Source organism: Saimiri boliviensis, chromosome 1 (assembly GCF_048565385.1).
Source record: "Saimiri boliviensis isolate mSaiBol1 chromosome 1, mSaiBol1.pri, whole genome shotgun sequence".
Lineage (NCBI taxonomy): Eukaryota > Metazoa > Chordata > Mammalia > Primates > Cebidae > Saimiri > Saimiri boliviensis.
This window is the reverse complement of record NC_133449.1, coordinates 74,153,228-74,172,504: the sequence shown is the minus strand read 5'-3', so window position 1 is coordinate 74,172,504 and position 19,277 is coordinate 74,153,228. Positions and strand designations below refer to the sequence as shown.

Sequence of the window (19,277 nt, the reverse complement as noted above, 5' to 3'; positions counted from 1 at the left end):
ACAAGTTCATTTCATTAATGCTATGGGTTTTCTTTTTCAAAAATAAATATAGAAAAATAGTTTGGCAGTTCCTAAAAAGGTAAAACATAAAATTACCACAAAACCCAGCAATTCCAGTCCTAAGAATTGAAAACAGGTATTAAAATAAATAATAGTACACAAGTGTTCATAGCAGCACAATTCACAACAGTCAAAGATGGAAACAACCCAGATGGCCATCGATAGATGAATGGATAAACTAATTGTACTACATGCATAAAATAGAATATTATTCAATCATTAGAAAAGAATGCTGTGAAACAGATGAACCTTGAAAATGTTATGTGAAGTGGAAAGAGGCCAGACACAAAGGTCATATATGGGATGATTCCATTTATATGAAATATCCAGAATGGGTAAATTCATAGAGATAGAAAGCAGATAGATGGTTTCCAGGGCATTGTGGTAAGTGGCTATGGATTTTCTTTACGGAGTGATACAATATTTTGGAATTTGATATAGAAGTAGTTGCAAAATACTGTGAATATACTAAACGCCCCTGAGTTTTTCACTTTAAAATGGTCAATTTTATGTTATGCAAATTTCACCTCAATGAAACAATTTGAAAACAAATGCAAAACAGCTCTTTGTTCAATTCTCTGCATTATGTATGATGCAACTCAGAATACCCTTCAGCCTTAGGCAAGAGGACTATAAGCCATAGGTAGAGAAACAACTGTTTGTACCAATTCCTGACAATAAGTTATTTAGCTACCTGCAAGATGCCAGATTCATAAAGAGAAGGCTGACAGTTCACCAAGGAAAGAAATGATACCCAGTCCTCGTATTTGTTGACGGTCATTTCAAAATAGAAGAGCCATTCATTTCTCTGACAGCTACAGAGCTTGGGATTAAATTTTTTCATACTTCACAAAAAAATGTATTTTCAATACAAAATTAATATACTTGTTTTTATGAAAAGAATCTTGCAACCAGTGATCTGCAGAAGAAAAATAACCTATTTTTGCTCATACATTCTATTGCATTTAAATTTTTAATACAAAGATAAAGTCAAGAATTCTCTACTTGTCAGCGTCAGGAGGTGTCAGGATTGCTATTCACCATAAAATTAGAGAGGCAAGAACAGTAATTAAGGTTTTGGGACATAGACTCACTGAGGGCTAGGGAAATAAAGGAAGAAAAGAATGGTATAGGAATTTAGTATTTGAGGGATTTCCGTGGGGTGGAGGTTGGTGATCATTTGTTCTTCCTTCCCAGAGGAAAGAAAGAGAAAATGTGCTTAACTGCAGAGGGGTTTCTATTTGGCATTAAGGTGTTCTTGCTGAAAGAATTAAAAGACATCAAAATAAGATACTAAAGGAGAGTATAATATTTGTTCAGACTTTTTTAAGACTCAGGTTAGTGTTTCTCTGGGAAGTTGGTGGACTTGATGAGCTCTGAAGGGACAGTCCACTTCTCTGACTCTGGGAAAGCTTATCAGATCAGGACAGAAAGGACAACTCTCTTTCTAATATCTTAATAGAACTCTCTGCCTGTATCTAACATAATTAATTCCTTCATGCTTACTTTCTTATTGTCCTAACCTTAGTGAGGACAAGGATCAAAGTCCATTATTGCAGTAAGCTCCTCCCTACCCCAGATAAGTTTTTCATTCTCTGGGTAAAAGAAACTTAGTTCTTAACTTTTTTCTCACAAATCTATTTGATCATCTTTGTGGCATTTTTATCATTATACCTCCTTATTGTCCTCAGAAGTAATCTCTATGATGGGGGAGCCCAACTTTTGAAAAGAAGTGTAAATGCTATTTAAATAAATACACAAAAATAGAATAGAATAGAATGCATGAGTTGTCCACCCATTTCTTTTCTAGTTGCTATCATTTTATATAGGGTCACATAAAAACCCTTGTTTGGAAGAGGTTGGGGTGTGCAGCATGGGACCAAGGGGATAGCAGGGAGCAAGGAGGAGATAGTATTGATGCACTGCCCCATAAAGACTTTATTGGAAAATAAAAACTGGTCCTAGAGCCAGGAATTCCTCAAATTAAATATTAAAGATGCATCTAGTCAGAACTCTTATGCTACATTTATATTTTATTAATTCAAGGGCAAAGTATTGAGTGAGGCAAAGTAACAAATGGTTTACTTACTGTTACACAGCCAGTTTACTGTTACACAGCAGCAGAACTTTAGGTTAGAAGTACTTTATTACAAATTCAGTGCTACATGTACTGAACTAGGCTGCCCACATTTGGAAGCCCAGTTAATATAAAATAAATACATTGTGAATTATCTCCTTTCAACCTTGTCCATTTCATTAGTATGATGCTGGAGAGGCAGTGGTGGGTCCCATTCCTGAGGCAGCTCTCTTCCCTCCTTCCTTCTCCATCATATCCTGGAGTTCACCTGCCATCGCATTATTCACTGTTGTCACCTGGCTCTTGGGAATGAAGAATGCATCTTTCTGTATTCTCGTTGTTCAGTATGCCAGTGCTTCCTCTATGAATTTGAAAGACACTGGCTGATCTGATGTGTAAGAAGCAGGCCAGAATTAAGACCTTCAGCAGCAACATGGCAAGATGGTGGTGCACCAAATCACTATGAACATGAAAAATGATGGCATGAGAGGCACCAAGATGGGTACATGAAACATTAGTTCTTGATCCTGATGATAGTATCTGTTTCTTAGAGCCATGGTATACCTGAATGCCAGAAAACTGCTGCTGAAAACTAAGGGTGGAAAAGAATGACAAAAATTTGTCAGATGAGCATTTAAGAGAATACATCTGGAACAAACTCAGGACAGGTTGTCCCAGGCTCTGGCCATGCAGTCTTCTAAGGAAGAATGATTCATGGCATACTTGTCAGTGAGAGTTTGCTCTGAAACACCTGACAAGTGACCACATGTTAAGCTGACTGCTTAACTGTACAAAATTTTGTCCAATATCCTCTCAGAGCAGGGCAAAGCCAAGAATCACTGGCCCGGTGTTGATGCTCACAGTGGGGTGTTGCTCCAGTACTATGGTATGATGGAGATGAATTACTACACAGTCTACTATTTGGGGTGTCACAGGCAGTGGGTATACTGGCACAACTCATCTGCAGCCAAGCCTGAGGCTTCCCACTAGAGAGGTCCAAGTCCGTGAGCACAGATGGCCTGATGAAGTTTGTGAATTCTAAGGGTAAAACTGAAGACTGTGGAGAAAACTGACTACCAGAAAGTAAGAAAGCTTAAAAAGACAGTGTACTTTTTATTTCAGAATGCCATTGAGGACTTAAGATTAAGTTGTATCTGAGGCACTGAAAATACATTTGAGGTTAAAAAATATATAAACCATTAAACAATGAATAGTGATTCCATATATTTCTCACATTTTCTTTCTCCAGTCACCCATTGATGGGCAATACTTAGGTTGATTCCATATCTTATTGTAAATATTGCTGCAATAAACATGAGTGCAAATATCATTTTATATAATGATTTATTTTCTTTTGGGTAGCTACCCAGTAGTGAGATTGCTGTTTCAAAGGGTAGCTCTATTTTTAGTTCTTTGAGAAATCTCCATACTGTTTTCCATAGAGATTTTACTAATTTATGTTCTTACCAACAATGTATAAGTGTTCCCTTTTCTCCACATCCTCACCAACATCTGTTGTTTTTAAACTTTTTATTAATAGCCATTCTGACTGGTATAAAATGGTATCGCATAGTGGTGCTAATTTGCATTTCTCTGATGATTAGTGATGTTGAGCATTTTTTCATGTTTCTTGGCCACTTGTATGTGTTCTCTTGAGAAATGTCTGTTCATGTCCTGTGCCCACTTTTTAATGGGGTTGGTTTTTTCCTTGTGGAGTTGTTTGAGCTCCTTGTAGATTCTAGATATTAGCCATTTGTTGAATGCAGTCTTTGCAAATATTTTCTCCCATTCCGTAGGTTGTCTCATTACTCTGTTGATCATTTTTTTTTTTTGCTATGTAGAAGTTTGTGAACTTTCTAAAAGACATATACTTCAAAAAAATAAAGAAAGGTTCAAGGTGAAAAAAAAAACAACTATGCTAGGTAAATACAAATCAAAAGAAGATTGGTTTATCAGTTACTATTAAACAAAATAATATTTTTTAAAAAAACAATTAATATATAAAGAGAGAAATCCACCAAAGAAATACATTAATCATAATTGTATGGGTACTTGCCAATATGGCCTTGAAATTTACAAACAAAAATGGACAGACTTAAAAAAAGATGAAAAATTTAGTCAGAGTGTTGACGAGAAAACTGTTGTCATGCTTAAGAGATTTAACTGAAGCTAATATAATAAATGGACTTTACAGAGGTGTATACAAGGTTGAAGGAACAAGAGGTACTATGATGGTCCAAAGAACTAGCAACAGGGGCATGATAGTACTCCCTCAAGCATGACAGTACAAGAGGTAGGGACAGTATTACTGGAGCCAGAGAGAGCTGGAAATGTGGAGGAGGGGCTGCAGAATGAGTTACAGCCACAGAGGATGGCAGCCAGAACCCTGGGTGGAATTTGGGACAGCAAGCGATAGGAGTGAGAGGTTAAATCCCCTGACCTCTTTTTCCGTCTGCTCTCTGATTTGATGATGCCAAACCCACCAACAAAACCTAATAGAAAATCAGAGGGCAAAAGAGGCGGGTAGAGAAAGGGCAATGATGAATCTGATGTACAAACAGAGAATAACTGGCACAACGATCATAGTAAGAAATTTTAACATCACTTTATCAAAAACTGATAGACAAAGTGACCAAAAATTAGTCAGATATAGACTATTTGTTCAATATAATGAACAAGTTTGATTTAATACATGTGTGAGGGGTGGGCCGTGTGTACAGAGGAGAGAGAACTTGTTTCCAAGAATGTATTTTCCCATATATTCTTTCTGAGCATATGCATAATGAAATATTTATAAAAGTTTACCATATACTAGGTTTTAAGACAATCAAAAGCAGAAATTAGCCTTAATTAGCCTTACAAATTAGCCTTTCTGAGTGAAAAAAAACAGATCTGGAATGTTGTCTATATTATATGAGTGTTTGCATAGCAATCGTCTATCTCTACTTATATATGCACAGAAAATATCTGGATATCAAAGACACTATGAATGGTTGCCTCTGCGGTAGATGGGTAATTTACCTTTTTCTTCTTTTTGGTATTCTGAATCTTTTATAATATTTATAACATTACAAAAGAACAAAAAATTCCCAGAAAACAACAAAGCCCTAGTTTAAAAAATGCTAAATAGAATTGAGATATACTATCCACAATTTTAAAAATCCATTTTCAAGGCAAACTCCTTAGCTAGTTTTGTAGCATGATTAAGAGCTGCCATGGCTTACCTGGTGCTCTGCCAAATTTCCACTTACACTTCCCATTTATTTTTTTTCCTACTTAGAAAATAATATCATAAGTCTAATGTGTCTCTTTCCATTGACCCTTAGGTTGAGGTGATATCTGAAAAAATAAAAGCTGAACTTTTGAACACAAACAACATTCTGTGATCTCTAAATATCCATACCATCTTGTTTTTTGGGAATTCCTGATAGGGACGGCATTCACTCACACAGCAGTTAAACAGAAACAACACAGAGGAAAAATAAAATCATCAGAACAGGCCAGGCATGGTGGCTCATGCCTATAATGCTAGCACTTTGAAAGGCTGAGGCGGGCAGATCATGAGGTCAAGAGATCGAGACCATCCTGGCCAACATGGTGAAACTCTATCTCTACTAAAATTACAAAAATTAGCTGGGCATAGTGGCGCACGCCTGTAGTCCCAGCTACTTGGGAAGCTGAGGCAAGAGAATCACTTGAACCCGGGAGATGGATGTTGCAGTGAGCCAAGATCACGCCACTGTACGCCAGCCTGGGTGACAGAGCGAGACTCCGTCTCAAACAAACAAACAATCAGAACAGTAAACTAAATATTAACACAGCCCACTGAAATGAATGTCAAGAATGGAACATCTAAATTACCTTACACATTTTTAAGCCAAATTCTCCCAGTCAGAAACAGCTAGCAGATATCTGAGTATGCTGCCATACCTGACAGATAGTCATTAGCCTGGAGCCTGAAATGTCAATAGCAAAGTAATACCTCATCTGACATTTCAAGTGTTAATAGGGAAATTTGAACAGAAAACCCTGAAGCAAACAACAGTTCTTTAAAAGGCTTCCTTATACAGTGCAGAACCTACATTGACAATCTTTGTTTTTACGATTCAAACACTGATTTAGATAAGAATCAAGAAGAGTTGGCATGATGCATAAATGGAGTTACCACCCAATTTCTTGATTTACTTGTTTGCAAACCTACAAAATGACAGTGAGTGTTCTTGATCTGCCCACTTCAGAGGGGTGTCATGAGGGAAGGTAGGCCCTGGCTGTTGTATATGCCAGCGAATGAAAGTCATTCTTGACAACTTCCTATCTCCCATAACCAACCAGGCAGCAATTCTTGTCAATTCTATCTCCTGTATTATCTCTGGAACTTGTCTATTACGCCCCAAGCCTGATGTCCCGACTGCTGCACAGACCACCATATTTCCACTTGGACCACTGTAATAGCCTCCTCCTCCCTGTACCCTTCTTAACAGTCAGAGTGTTTTTTAAAAAATATAAATAAATTTTAAAAATCTCGGCCGAGTGCGGTGGCTCAAGCCTGTAATCCCAGCACTTTGGGAGGCCGAGGCGGGTGGATCACGAAGTCAAGAGATCGAGACCATCCTGGTCAACATGGTGAAACCCCGTCTCTACTAAAAATACAAAAAATTAGCTGGACATGGTGGCACGTGCCTGTAATCCCAGCTACTCAGGAGGCTGAGGCAGGAGAATTGCTTGAACCCAGGAGGCGGAGGTTGCGGTGAGCCGAGATCGCACCATTGCACTCCAGCCTGGGTAACAAGACCGAAACTCCGTCTCAAAAAAAAAAAAAAAACAAAAAACTCATAACCAGTAACTTTCTCATTCTCCTGGCTCCAGCCATAATGGCCTTTCAATTTTGTGATCTTGACACACTTTTTCCTATTTCCAGGCCTTCCCACAAGCTATTCCCTCTACTTAGGATGCTCCCTTTTTCTCACTCTCATATTTGGCTAATTCTTGCTTACTCTTCAGATTTCAAAGTATATGTCACTTCTTCACAGCCACCATCCAGTGTCTCTCTCCCTTTTCCCTGGTTAATAGACTCTGCTATTATAAGCTCTTTTAGAATTGTATACTTTCTTTATAGAGATTATCATAATGCCATCTAAAGAATTCTCCCAGAACAGAAACTCCATATTGGAGCTCATCAGTGGCTCCCTAAAGCCTCACGTGATGCTTTGCACATAGTTGGCATTCTACAGATAGTTGCTGAATTACAGATAAGTGAATATATATTAATGCCAGTTTGGACAGTACTCAAGTTTACCTTTCCCCCAACAACTTAAACTGCTGATTGACACCTCTGGCCCCACCCAGTGCTGGTTTGCAGCACCACTGAGATATTAGCATACCTCCAACAAAGCTGAGGAAAATGGACCATAAATCCTTATAAAATGACATTCTTATTTTGAAAATTTGGCAAAGTTCAAAAAAAAGGAGATGAAAAATGTCCCATAACCTCAATATCCAGGATATTGTCCATTTTAAACCTCTGGTAAATTTGTGTAGTATTACACATGTGAACAACTCTTGAAAAATCTGTACAGAGGGGCAACTCATCTTGAACTCTGGCTCTGGGCCTGGAAGAACTGCTTTCATACCCATTTCAACAGATTTGCTACCTAAGTTTCAATTTGAAATTTCTTCATCTTTAACTTACAACCTACACATCAAGCACATAGCTATGTCCTGCCCAATTTGAGCAGTTTCTATGAGAGATAATTTATAAACCAAAAAATACCAAATGCTGAGTAATAAAGGAAAATACCTGAATGATGCAAATTTAGCTTGATGTATATACATAGTCGTTAATTGCTATACTACAATTCTTACCTACCTTTAACAACAGAACAAAAATAGGCTAAAAGTACCACATTTCATCTATGTTCTTTCAATTAAACTAACAGACTTAAAAATTGTCTTCAGCCCCCTTTTTTTTATCTTCTAAACTACCGAAGGTCAAAAAATGCAATCTTTGAAAGAATTTCATCAATACTTACACTGTTGATCACATTTTCTGAGGAATCTACTTGCCAATTCTGCTTCTATGGATTTTGCTAGTCATTGACCCTGACTAAATAGTCATATCTTTTTAAAAAAAAATCACAATTGCCGGGCGCGGTGGCTCAAGCCTGTAATCCCAGCACTTTGGGAGGCCGAGGCGGGTGGATCACAAGGTCGAGAGATCGAGACCAACCTGGTCAACATGGTGAAACCTCGTCTCTACTAAAAATACAAAAAATTAGCTGGGCATGGTGGCACGTGCCTATAATCCCAGCTACTCAGGAGGCTGAGGCAGGAGAATTGCTTGAACCCAGGAGGCGGAGGTTGCGGTGAGCCGAGATTGCGCCATTGCACTCCAGCCTGGGTAACAAGCGCGAAACTCCGTCTCAAAAAAACAACAACAACAAAAACAAACAAACAAACAAAAAACACAACTTCTCTCTGACAGATTTAGCTTCAAAATATTACTAATAAAATAACATCAACACTTATGGGAGCATCAGAGACAAATATAAAAATCTAGCATATAAAACCTGGGTATCTGCAAAGATTTAAAAGTCAAGTATGGGGCATCATAAAATGAAATTTAAGAGTGGGTCAAACCTTTTAACAGCAGCATGAGGAAATCCAGTGGAAAAGTGAGTAACAAAGTTTAAAACTCTACCAGCAAGCAATTTTAGAAAGCTCTGAAACTATAACACTAGCCTCTCTTGTTTATATAACTCAATGAGAGGTTTGAGGTTTGTCACTGAACTGTTACCATGAAAAGCCCACTTCTGCCCCAGCATATGTGAGCATGTGAACAACTCTTGAAAAATCTGTTTGTACAGAGCGGTTACTCATATTTGTTTCTTGGACTCTGGCTCTGAGCCTGTAAGAACTGCTTTCATATCCATTCTCCTCTGGGATTTTTTAAATGATAACCTATGACATCTTTTTACTTGGCAAGTAAACAACTTCTACCTTGAAAGCAGGTGTTTTTTTTCTTTTTCTTTCCAACTTTATTTCAGGTTCAGAGGGGACATGTACAGGTTCGTCACCTCAGGAAATTGTGTGTCACAAGGGTTTGGTATAGATTATCTCATTACCTAGGTAATGAGCATAGTATCCAATAGGTAGTTTTCTTTCTTTCTTTTTTTTTTTAATCTTCAGCCTCCTCCCACCTTTCCACTCTCAGGTAAGTCCCCATGTCCATTGTTCCCTTATTATCCATGTGTACTCAATGTAGCTCCCACTTATAAGTGTGAACATGTGGTATTTTGTTTCTGTTTCTGCATTAATTTGCTTAGGATAATGGCCTATGGTTGCATCCATGTTGCTGCAAAGAACATGATTTCATTCTTTTTTATGGCTGCATAGTATTCCATGTTGTATATGTACCATATTTTCTTTATTTAGTCCACCATTGATGGGCACTTAGGTCGATTCCATGTCTTTGCTATTGTGAATAGTACTGCAATGAATATATACATGCATGTGTCTTTATGGTAGAACTATTTATATTCCTTTGGGTATATACCTAGTATTGGGACTGCTGAGTCAAATGGTAGCTCTATTTTAAGTTCTTTGAGAAATCTCCAAATTGCTTTCCACAGTGGCTGAACTAATTTACACTCCCACCAACAGTGTGTAGGTGTTAACTTTTCTCCACAACCTTGCCAGAATCTGTTTTTTTTTTTTTGACTTTTCAATAATAACCATTCTGACTGGTATGAAATGGTATCTTATTGTGGTTTTGATTAGAATTTCTCTAATGATTGGTGATGTTGAGCATTTTTTCATATGCTTGTTGGCTTGTTGGCTGTGTGTATGTCTTCTTTTGAGAAGTGTCCATTCATGTATTTTGCTAATTTTTAATGTGGTTTTTTTTTTTTTTTGCTTGTTAATTTGTTTACATTCCTTATAGATTCTGGATATTAGACCTCTGCTGAATGCATAGTTTGCAAATATTTTCTCTCATTCTGTAAACTGTCTGCTTACTCTGTTGACAGTTTCTCCTGCTGTGCAGAAGCTCTTGAGTTTAATTAAATCCCACTTGTCGATTTTTATTTTTGTTGCAATTGCTTTTGGAATCTTCACCATGAAATCTTTGCCAAGGTATATGTCCAGAATAGTATTAACATTTCCTAGGTTTTCTTCTAGAATTCTTATAGTTTTAGGTTTTACATTTAAGTCTTTAATACATCTTGAGTTTATTTTTGTATATGATGAAAGGAAGTGGTCCAGTTTCAATCTTCTGCATATGGCTAACCAGTTATGCCAGCACCATTTATTGAACAGGAAGTCCTTTCCCCCCATTGCTTGTTTTTGTTGACCTTGTTGAAGATCGGACAGTTTTATGTGTGTGGCTTTATTTCTGGGTTCTCTAACCTGTTTTGTTGGTCTATATGACTGTACCAATACCATGCTGTTTGGGTTACTGTAGCCCTGTAGTGTAGTTTGAGGTTGGATAGTGTAAAGCTTCTGGCTTTGTTCTTTTTGCTTAGGATTGCTTTTGGCTATTCTTTTTCTCGTTCTATATGAATTTTGGAATAGTTTTTCCTAGTTCTGTAAAAAATGCCATCAGTAGTTTGATAGGAATAGCATTGCATCTGTAAATTGCTTTAGGCAGTGTGGCCATTTTAACACCATTGATTCTTCCTAGCCATGAGAATGGAATGCTCTTCCATTTCCTTTTGTTACTCTAATTTCTTTCAGCACTGTTTTGTAATGCTCATTGTAGAGATCTTTAATCTCCCTGGTTAGCTATATGTATTCCTAGGCATTTTATTCCTTTTGTGTGGCTATGGTGAATGGGATTGAGTTCTTGATTTGGCTCTCAGCTTGAATGTTATTGATGTATAGAAATACTACTGATTTTTTATATATTTATTTTATGTCCTAAAACTTTGCTGAAGTTGTTTTTCAGATCTAGGAGACTTTGGGCAGAAACCATGGCATTTTTCTAGGTATAGAAGCATACTGTCTGCAAAGAGATAGTTTGACTTCCTCTTTTTCTATTTGAATGTCTTTTATTGCTTTCTCTTGCCTGATTGCTCTGGTTAACACTTCAAGTACTATGTTGAATAGGAGTGGTAAGAATGGGCATCCTTGTTTTGTTTTGGTTCTCAAGGAGAATGTTTTCAGCTTTTGCCTCTTCAATATGTTGTAGGCTGTGGGTTTGACATAGATTGCTCTTATTATTTGGAGGTATATTCCTTTGATGCCTAGTTTGTTGAGGGTTTTTAACATAAAGGAATGTTGAATTTTATTGAAAGCCTTTTCTGAGTCTATTGAGATAATCATGTAGTTTTTGCTTTTAGTTCTGTTCATGTAATGAATCACATTTAGTGATTTGCATGTGTTGAAACAACCTTGCATACCAGGGATAAAGCCTACTTGATCATAGTGGATTAGCATTTTGATGTACTCCTGGATTCAGTTTGCTAGTATTTTGTTGAGGATTTTTGCACCTATGTTCATCAGAGATATTGGCCTGAAGTTTTCTTTTTTTGTTATGTCTCTGCCAGGCTTTGGTATCAGCATGATGTTGGCCTCATATAATGAGTTAGAGAGGAGTTCCTCCTCCTCTATTTTTTGAAATAGTTTCAGTAGTATTTGTACCAACTCTTATTTATAAGTCTGGTAGAATTCAGCTGTGAATCTGTCTGATCCATGGTTTTTCTGGTTAGTAGGATTTCATTACTGATTCAATTTCAGAACTTACTGTTGGTCTGTTCAGGGTTTCAATTTCTTCCTGGTTCAGTCTGGATAAGTTGTATATTTCCAGGAAATTATGCATTTCTTCTAGGTTTTCTAGTTTGTGTGCGTACAGGTGCTCATAACAGTCTGTGGTGGTTACCTGTATTTAGGTGGGATTGGTGGCAATGTCCCCTTTGTCATTGCTGATTTTGTTTATTTGGATCTTCTCTCTTTTTTCCTTTAATAATCTAGCTAGCAGTCTATCAATCTTATGTTTTGAAAGTGAGCAATTTAAAGAAGCTAAAGCTAAAAGATCTTTCCCCTCAGTACTACAAATTTCAGAAAATAATGCAGACATGATATTGTTTAGTAACATGTTATAATGAAATACTACCTCCAGGAGAGTATCTGGAGGCAAAATTAATGCATCTTGTAACATCTAACTATGCACAGAGATATAAGTAGCATAACAAGGGAAGAGAAAAAAAAAGAAGTTAGAGGAAGATTGTTTCATAAAAGCAGCAGCATTCTATTTTTTGGAAACTAGCAGGAAAAGTTGCTCCTGACCTACTAAGCGTATGTGAACAAGAAAACAGTCTTTCAGAAACTGCATCCACACCTGAAGCTGTGTGTCTGCTATTGAAAGAAGCTTACTTGGCCAAACACCAGGGCCTGGATAAGGGTGAGAGAAGTGAGGAGGTGGGCTCAAACTTTGACTAGGTGCTCATTCTCAGAGCTGACTTTGCACTTGTACGGTCCTGAGAGTGAAGGGGCTTCCTTAAATTCTGAGCCCTAGGCTGGCTGGCTTCTTAATCACCTCACCCTTCTGTCAAAATGCTCTTTGACAAATGTGATACTTTTTAAAAGTAATGCCATATATTAAATTTTATTTACATCTTACAATAACCCTAGGAAGTAAATATATAATTATCCTCATTGTACAGATAAGGAGACTGAGGCTCAAGGTTAAGTGAATTGCCCACTTATCCCACTGCAAGTTGAATAGCATGACTTGAACGTGAGCCTTGTGACTTTAGCACTGGCATCCTTCCACTCAGTGCTCCATTCTTATGCCATCACAGACTGCTTCTTTCTAAATTCCACAGGGATTCCTTCCAGTAGGCATCAAGGAAATTTTCAATATACAATCTCATGAACATGAACTGAAAATATTTGGGAAGTTAAAATAAACTCATTCTTCATCTAACTATTCATCTAATCTCTACTTAGGACCAGCACTAAGAGTTACGCATTTCTAACAAAAAGAATTCTTGATTCACATTTTCTAAGAACATACACTGACATACTTTTAATGGCTTTTGACCAAGAGTTACTTATATCCCTCAAAGGGGCCACTCCATGTTATCCACATTCATGATATTATCTTCAGTATGAAGGTCCAAGTAAGTATCAATCAATCATAGTGCCATATGTCACTAAATACATCTATTCCTGAAAAAAAATATTGTCTACACAAAACACTGACTTGGAGATAATATGTTTCAGTATTTTTTAACCCAGTGTTGTCACAAAAGGAAATATAGGATTCTGATTATACATTAATTATTTTATTGAATTATGTTAATAGATACTATATTAAATCTGATCTAAAAATTTTTTAACCTAAAATCATTTCATAATACACCACAAAAAATGATAAAATATATATTTTAATTCCTAAGAAGTGGAGTTGTTCCGTGGAAAGGAGTTTTGAAGTAAAAATAAATAAATAACTGAGAAGGTGGTGGTGGGGGTTGCAGATTCAGTTTGTATTTTTCAGAAAATAAATAGCCCCAGTTAGGAGAAGCAGCCTGTTGAAGGTCATCCAGTTAGTGGCAGGGCAGGAACCCACATCTCCCAATCCCTAATTCAAAGCTCTTCCTCTGAACCCTGGGGCCTCCTGATAGCACATCAGGTGATTTCACTTTCATGCCAAAAAAACAAACAAACAAAAAAAACCCAGAAATATTGCACAACTCAATTTTTTATTTTCTTATTAACATGTGGAATAACTTTCACCCATAGTTTAAGGCTATCCTTTCCCCCAGACTAAAGAGATACAGCAGTTTTAACCAAATTTCTGCACACTAGTTTGTTTCCTATGCTATTTTGTGTAGTGAAAAAAAAATACAGTCAAAAATAAGGATCACAAAGAGGAAGTAAGTTGTTCATTTTCCCTGTTCCATGCTCCAGTATTTTTTTTTATAATGTTGAAATTTATCATATATAGTCCATGCTAATTTTTCTACTTGGTGCTTCCTTGACTGGCATGCATTTATGCATAGTTAGGATGGGAGAAAGCCACTCACCAGGCAGGGGCATAAATAGCTCTGTGTTTGTTGTAAGGAAGGCAAAGAGTAGTTTCAGACACTAGGAGACAAGTAGAAAAAGACTAAGTGTGAACATGAACACTTATATACAGCCATGTGTGTAATTCCAAGGGACATTTCCATGCATTATCTCATTCAATCTTCCCAAGGACTTTAGTAGGTAGGTATTATTGTTATTCTTATTTTTTCTACATGAGGAATTTGAATTGTGAAGTGACCAACCCAAGACCATGCAGTTAGTATGTGACAGAACCAGGATCTGAACTGAGGCTGTCTGGTGCCAAAAACCCACAGGGAGGAAAACTTTCCACTTTCTGTTTCTGGAAGTTGATTTGCTACCCCTCTCCATCAAAAAAGAAAGGAATGCAAATGGTCAAGGTTTTATCAAAGACAAGTAATCTCTTAATGACTGAAGCTCTCTAGTAAATACTGTCTTCTTTATGACATCCCCAGGAGACACATGACCATTGTGGTAAGGCAAAGTTCAATTCAAGAGCAAGAAAAGGTACTGAGAAAAGAGAAAAGAAAGAACGGGCACTAATAGTAGAGTATCATTATAAGAGTGAAAACATGCCGGGCATGGCAGCTCATGTCTGTAATTCCAGCACTTTGGGAGGCTGAGGTAGGCGGATTACTTGAGGTCAAGAGTTCGAGATAAGCGTAACCAACATGGTGAAACCCTGTCTCTACTAAAAACACAAAAATTGGTGGGTGCCTCTAATTCCAGCTACTTGGGAGGCTGAGGCAGGAGAATCACTTAAACCCAGGAGGCGGGGGTTGCAGTGAGCCAAGATCACACCACTGCATTCCAGCCTTGGTGACAGAGCGAAACTCCATCTCAAAAAAAACAAAACAAAAAAAAGAGTGAAAAGATAATGATTTACTAGTAGAAATTACAGTCAAAAAAATAAACTGTAATTAAATGTTGATGTCCTCACTGCTGAGTTCCAATCTTTAGAAAGTTGGCTGGACTCACCTTTTGCTATGATTTTCAATGATACATGGGAGAAAGGTAAAATAGCCAAGTACATGAAAAAAAAACAAACACAAGTACTATTTTAAAAGACAAGAATGAGACTGTTTATAAACTGTGTTTTTTTTTTTGTATTATTAACTCATAGCATTGCAGTTTTAAAAATTGAGGTAAAATTTCATATAACATTAATTAATGTACAACTCAGTGGCACTTAGTATATATTCACTATGTTGTACAGCTTAACATTTCTAACTAGTTCTATTTTCATCACCCCATAAGGCAATCCTGTACCCATAATAATGCAGTTTTCAGAAATACTATTAGGAAGGTTGGCAAAATGGAGGAAAGTAAGATACTAAAGTTCCAGTGGTATGGCAGTAAGTGAGAAGTAGCTAACTGATTAACATAAAAAAATAAACAAATCTTTTTAAATAAATTTTTGCAGGAACATTCTAATATATAATGTACTGTGTGGAATGTTGGATACTGTGGTTGGAGAGAAGATAGGGAAGGTAGCAAATATGAATGCAATCTGATTTTAGTCTTCAAAAGAGCTTGTAATCTCAAGATGAATTCAGACATGTCATCAATGGTACAAGGTAAGCAAGAGAAAAGGGACTAGATAGAGAAAGGATAAGATACTAAAGGAAAGCGATAAGAAGTATATTTGTTCTGTTTAGATTAAGCAAAGTCTAGTGCTTGGGCCAATGATGATTTTCTCTTTAAGACTATGAAGAGCAGATAAATGCCAGACAAACTGCTAAAATCAAGGCAAATGTTACATGGGCACATGAAATGAATCCTCACTCCTTAGGAATAAATGAGGAAAGATGGGAGATAGTTAAGGCTCCATGTGACTATCGGTCTTTATGTTGTTATGGTGTGCAGACACTCTTACAAGGAAGTACAGGCCAAATCCAAGACACAGATGGGGGAAAATGAAAGGAGGATGCTATGCAATTATAGCTTTCAAGGCATCATTTGAGCATTTAAGACATATAAAGAATGAGCAACATGAGCTGCAATGGATGCCAATAAAATAAAAATGAGACATAAAGAGGAATGCCATAGCATTGAAGCGATAAAGACTAGGTTTATGCCCCAATATGTAAGAAAATGCAACTGCTGGAGACCAAGCTTCAAATGCCACCCTGTCCAAGATGAAATGGTAAATCATGCTAAAGAAAGGTAATTTGTAAATATAGAAGAAGGGTATCTTTCCATAAGATAAAATGAAGATCATCAACGGAATGTAAATATGGAGGACCTAAAAAGTATAATAGAAAATTATCTAAGTACTCTTAAAGGAGATATATACTTATTAAAGAATAAATAATAAACTTGAGTACTGTATTAAAATAACATATATGAGTCTACAGGAAATAAAGGAATAAGTATAAACAGTTTATAGTAAATATAATGTAAAACAGAAATATCATATAAAATGTTTTATTTATTTAAGAAATGATGGTTCTACAACAAAGATATTCAGGATAGGGGCAGCAAATACCATTGCATGGGATATGACATTAGTTTTGAAGTCATTCAGCCAAGATTAAGGGAAAGAAAGAAGTGAGTTACAGTTTCAAAGAAAAAGCTTATTGGTCTTATTCGGGGGGAGAATGATGAAGAATAAATCACTAACTTGAAAATAAAGTCTCAGAAGGCAGAAACATGAAGAACTACAGATACATAAAAAGTCAGGAGAATTAGACATATATGGATAGTACTGGAGACCTGGGCAAAAGGTATTAGAAGAAAGAGAAGAGTGAGAGTGCTGCCAAAACCCTGGTGGAGAAGCTGAGGTCAACATCAGATTTGAAATGTTTCAAGTGGACACAAAATTATTTCAGCAATGCAGACAAGTGTGTTGTTGTGGGCAATGATGCTGCTGGTAAATCATGTCTCCTGATATCCTACACAACAAACAAATTTCCATCAGAATATGTACCTACTGTTTTTGACAACTACGCAGTCACAGTTATAAATGGTGGAGTTATAAATCATATACTCTTGGACTTTCTGATACTGCAGGTCAAGAGGATTATGACAGATTACAATCGCTGAGTTATCCACAAACAGATGTATTTCTACTCTGTTTTTGAGTGGTCTCTCCATCTTCATTTGAAAATGTAAAAGAAAAGTGGGTGCCTGAGATAACTTACCACTGTCCAAAGACTCCTTTCTTGCTTGTTGGGACCTAAATTGATCTCAGAGATGACCCCTCTACTATTGAGAAGCTTGCCAAGAACAAACAGAAGCCTATCACTCCAGAGACTGCTGAAAAGCTGGCCAGTGACCTGCAGGCTGCCAAGTATGTGGAGTGTTCTGCAGATACACAGAAAGGCCTAAAGAATGTATTTGACAAGCAATATTGGCTGCCCTGGAGCCTCCAGAACTGAGGAAGAGCCACAGGTGTGTGCTGCTATGAACATCTCTCCAGAGCCCTTTCTGCATAGCTGGTGTCAGCATCATACTAAAAGCAATGTTTAAATCAAAATAAGATTAAAAATTAAAATTCATTTTTGCAGTAATGAGAAATGCCCTGCACTTACCACATGCCCTCGTGTGAGACAAGGCCCATAGGTAAGGCTTCCCCTTCCCCCTCCCAACACTACTTAATTTTGAATAATTGTGAATTGTCAGAAAAATTATTAGTACTATAGTACTAGTTTTTGTTTTGTTGTTTCAAAAAAAATTTTTTTTTTTTTTTGTTTAAAATCAAGGCATGCTTGTAGATGACTCTATAACAGACTGATTGGAATTATTGAAGCTGCTACCTAGTTCCACTCTAGAATGTAATCTGCGGGGGACATCTTAGTGTTTTTTTTTTCTCCTCTTCTTTTTGGTAGGAGTATGTGTGGGGTTTGCTTTTTAATCTTGTTTTTTTAATTCATTAACCAGTAGATAAACCTTAGGAAGAGGAGGATGATTGATTCCACATTCCACATTCCACTTCCTAGATCTGGTATAGAAAACATGTTCCTCATTTGGTGCTCTTAGGAAGAAATACAGTAAATGCCTCATTTAATAACATACTCCTTTTTAAAGTTGACTTTTCTCTCCACCCTTGAGTAGATCCAGTATTTGACGAAACTCATGGAAGTGGGTGGAGCCTGTCTTGTCCCTCTTCTTTTCTAGGATGCACTGTATGTGACTGTGACTTTCAAGGATATTTGTTTGCCATTTGCTGATTTTTTGGGAGGAAGTTAATTTCTAACTTCTTTCACTGATAAATGAAGAAAAGTATTGCACCTTTGAAATACACCAAATAAGTTTGTAATTAAAAAACGTTTTTTCCCTGTCAAAAAAAAAAAGAAAAAAAGCAGCAGCAGAAGAAAGAGGAGAGTGAAACAAAAGTGTCAGCAAAGCGAGCCAAGAGAAATCTATTACATTTATGAGAAATAAAACGTTTCTGTTTTGGTGGAGGAACAACTATAAACAGGTGTAAAATATAAGTATGTCTGGAAAGAAAACATTTGAGAACAAAATGAGTTAGTGGGAGTGAAAGTTCTTTAAAAATTACAAGCTAATATACAAATAAATGATTTTATCTCACTGGAGCATAGCAGTGGTGGGCTTTCACACAGCCCAGCCAAGGAGGGCAGAAGCATTTAGCTGGTCCTGCTCCGTTACCATAAAACACAGCAACCAGCAAGGGTAATTGTGTTGAAGACTGGGATCACCAATGACTGTCATCTCTGTACTCTTCAGTTCTGGCTGGACAAAAGCCTCTGGAAAATCTTTTGCAGAAACTCCAATTTGTATTTTTAAAAATTGGGATATAATTCACATACCATAATATTGACCCCCTTAAAGTGTGCAGTTCAGTGGCTCTTAGTATATTCACAAAGTTGTACAACCATCACCACTATCTCATGCTAAACATTTTCATCACCATAAAAAAAACCCTCTGTACCCGTAAGTAGCCACTCATTTCTCTCTCTTCCCAGCCTCTAGCAACCAAGAATCTACTTTGTCTCTTTGAATGTGCTTATTCTAGAAATATCATATGAATAGAATCATACAATATGTAACCTTTTGTGTTTGGCTTCTTTCACTTAGTGTTTTTAGTGTTCATCCATGTTGTAGCAGGTATGAGTACTCAGTGCATTTTATG

At 36.9% G+C, this 19,277-nt stretch overlaps 1 protein-coding gene and 1 pseudogene across 2 annotated transcripts in view; one reads left to right on the top strand and one right to left on the bottom strand.

Moving 5' to 3' along the window:
* Positions 1-19,277, bottom strand: part of WDPCP (WD repeat containing planar cell polarity effector) — a 785,671-nt gene that overhangs the window by 656,204 nt on the left and 110,190 nt on the right. The window lies entirely within an intron of this gene.
* On the top strand, positions 16,182-17,619 carry LOC104650548 (cell division control protein 42 homolog pseudogene; annotated as a pseudogene).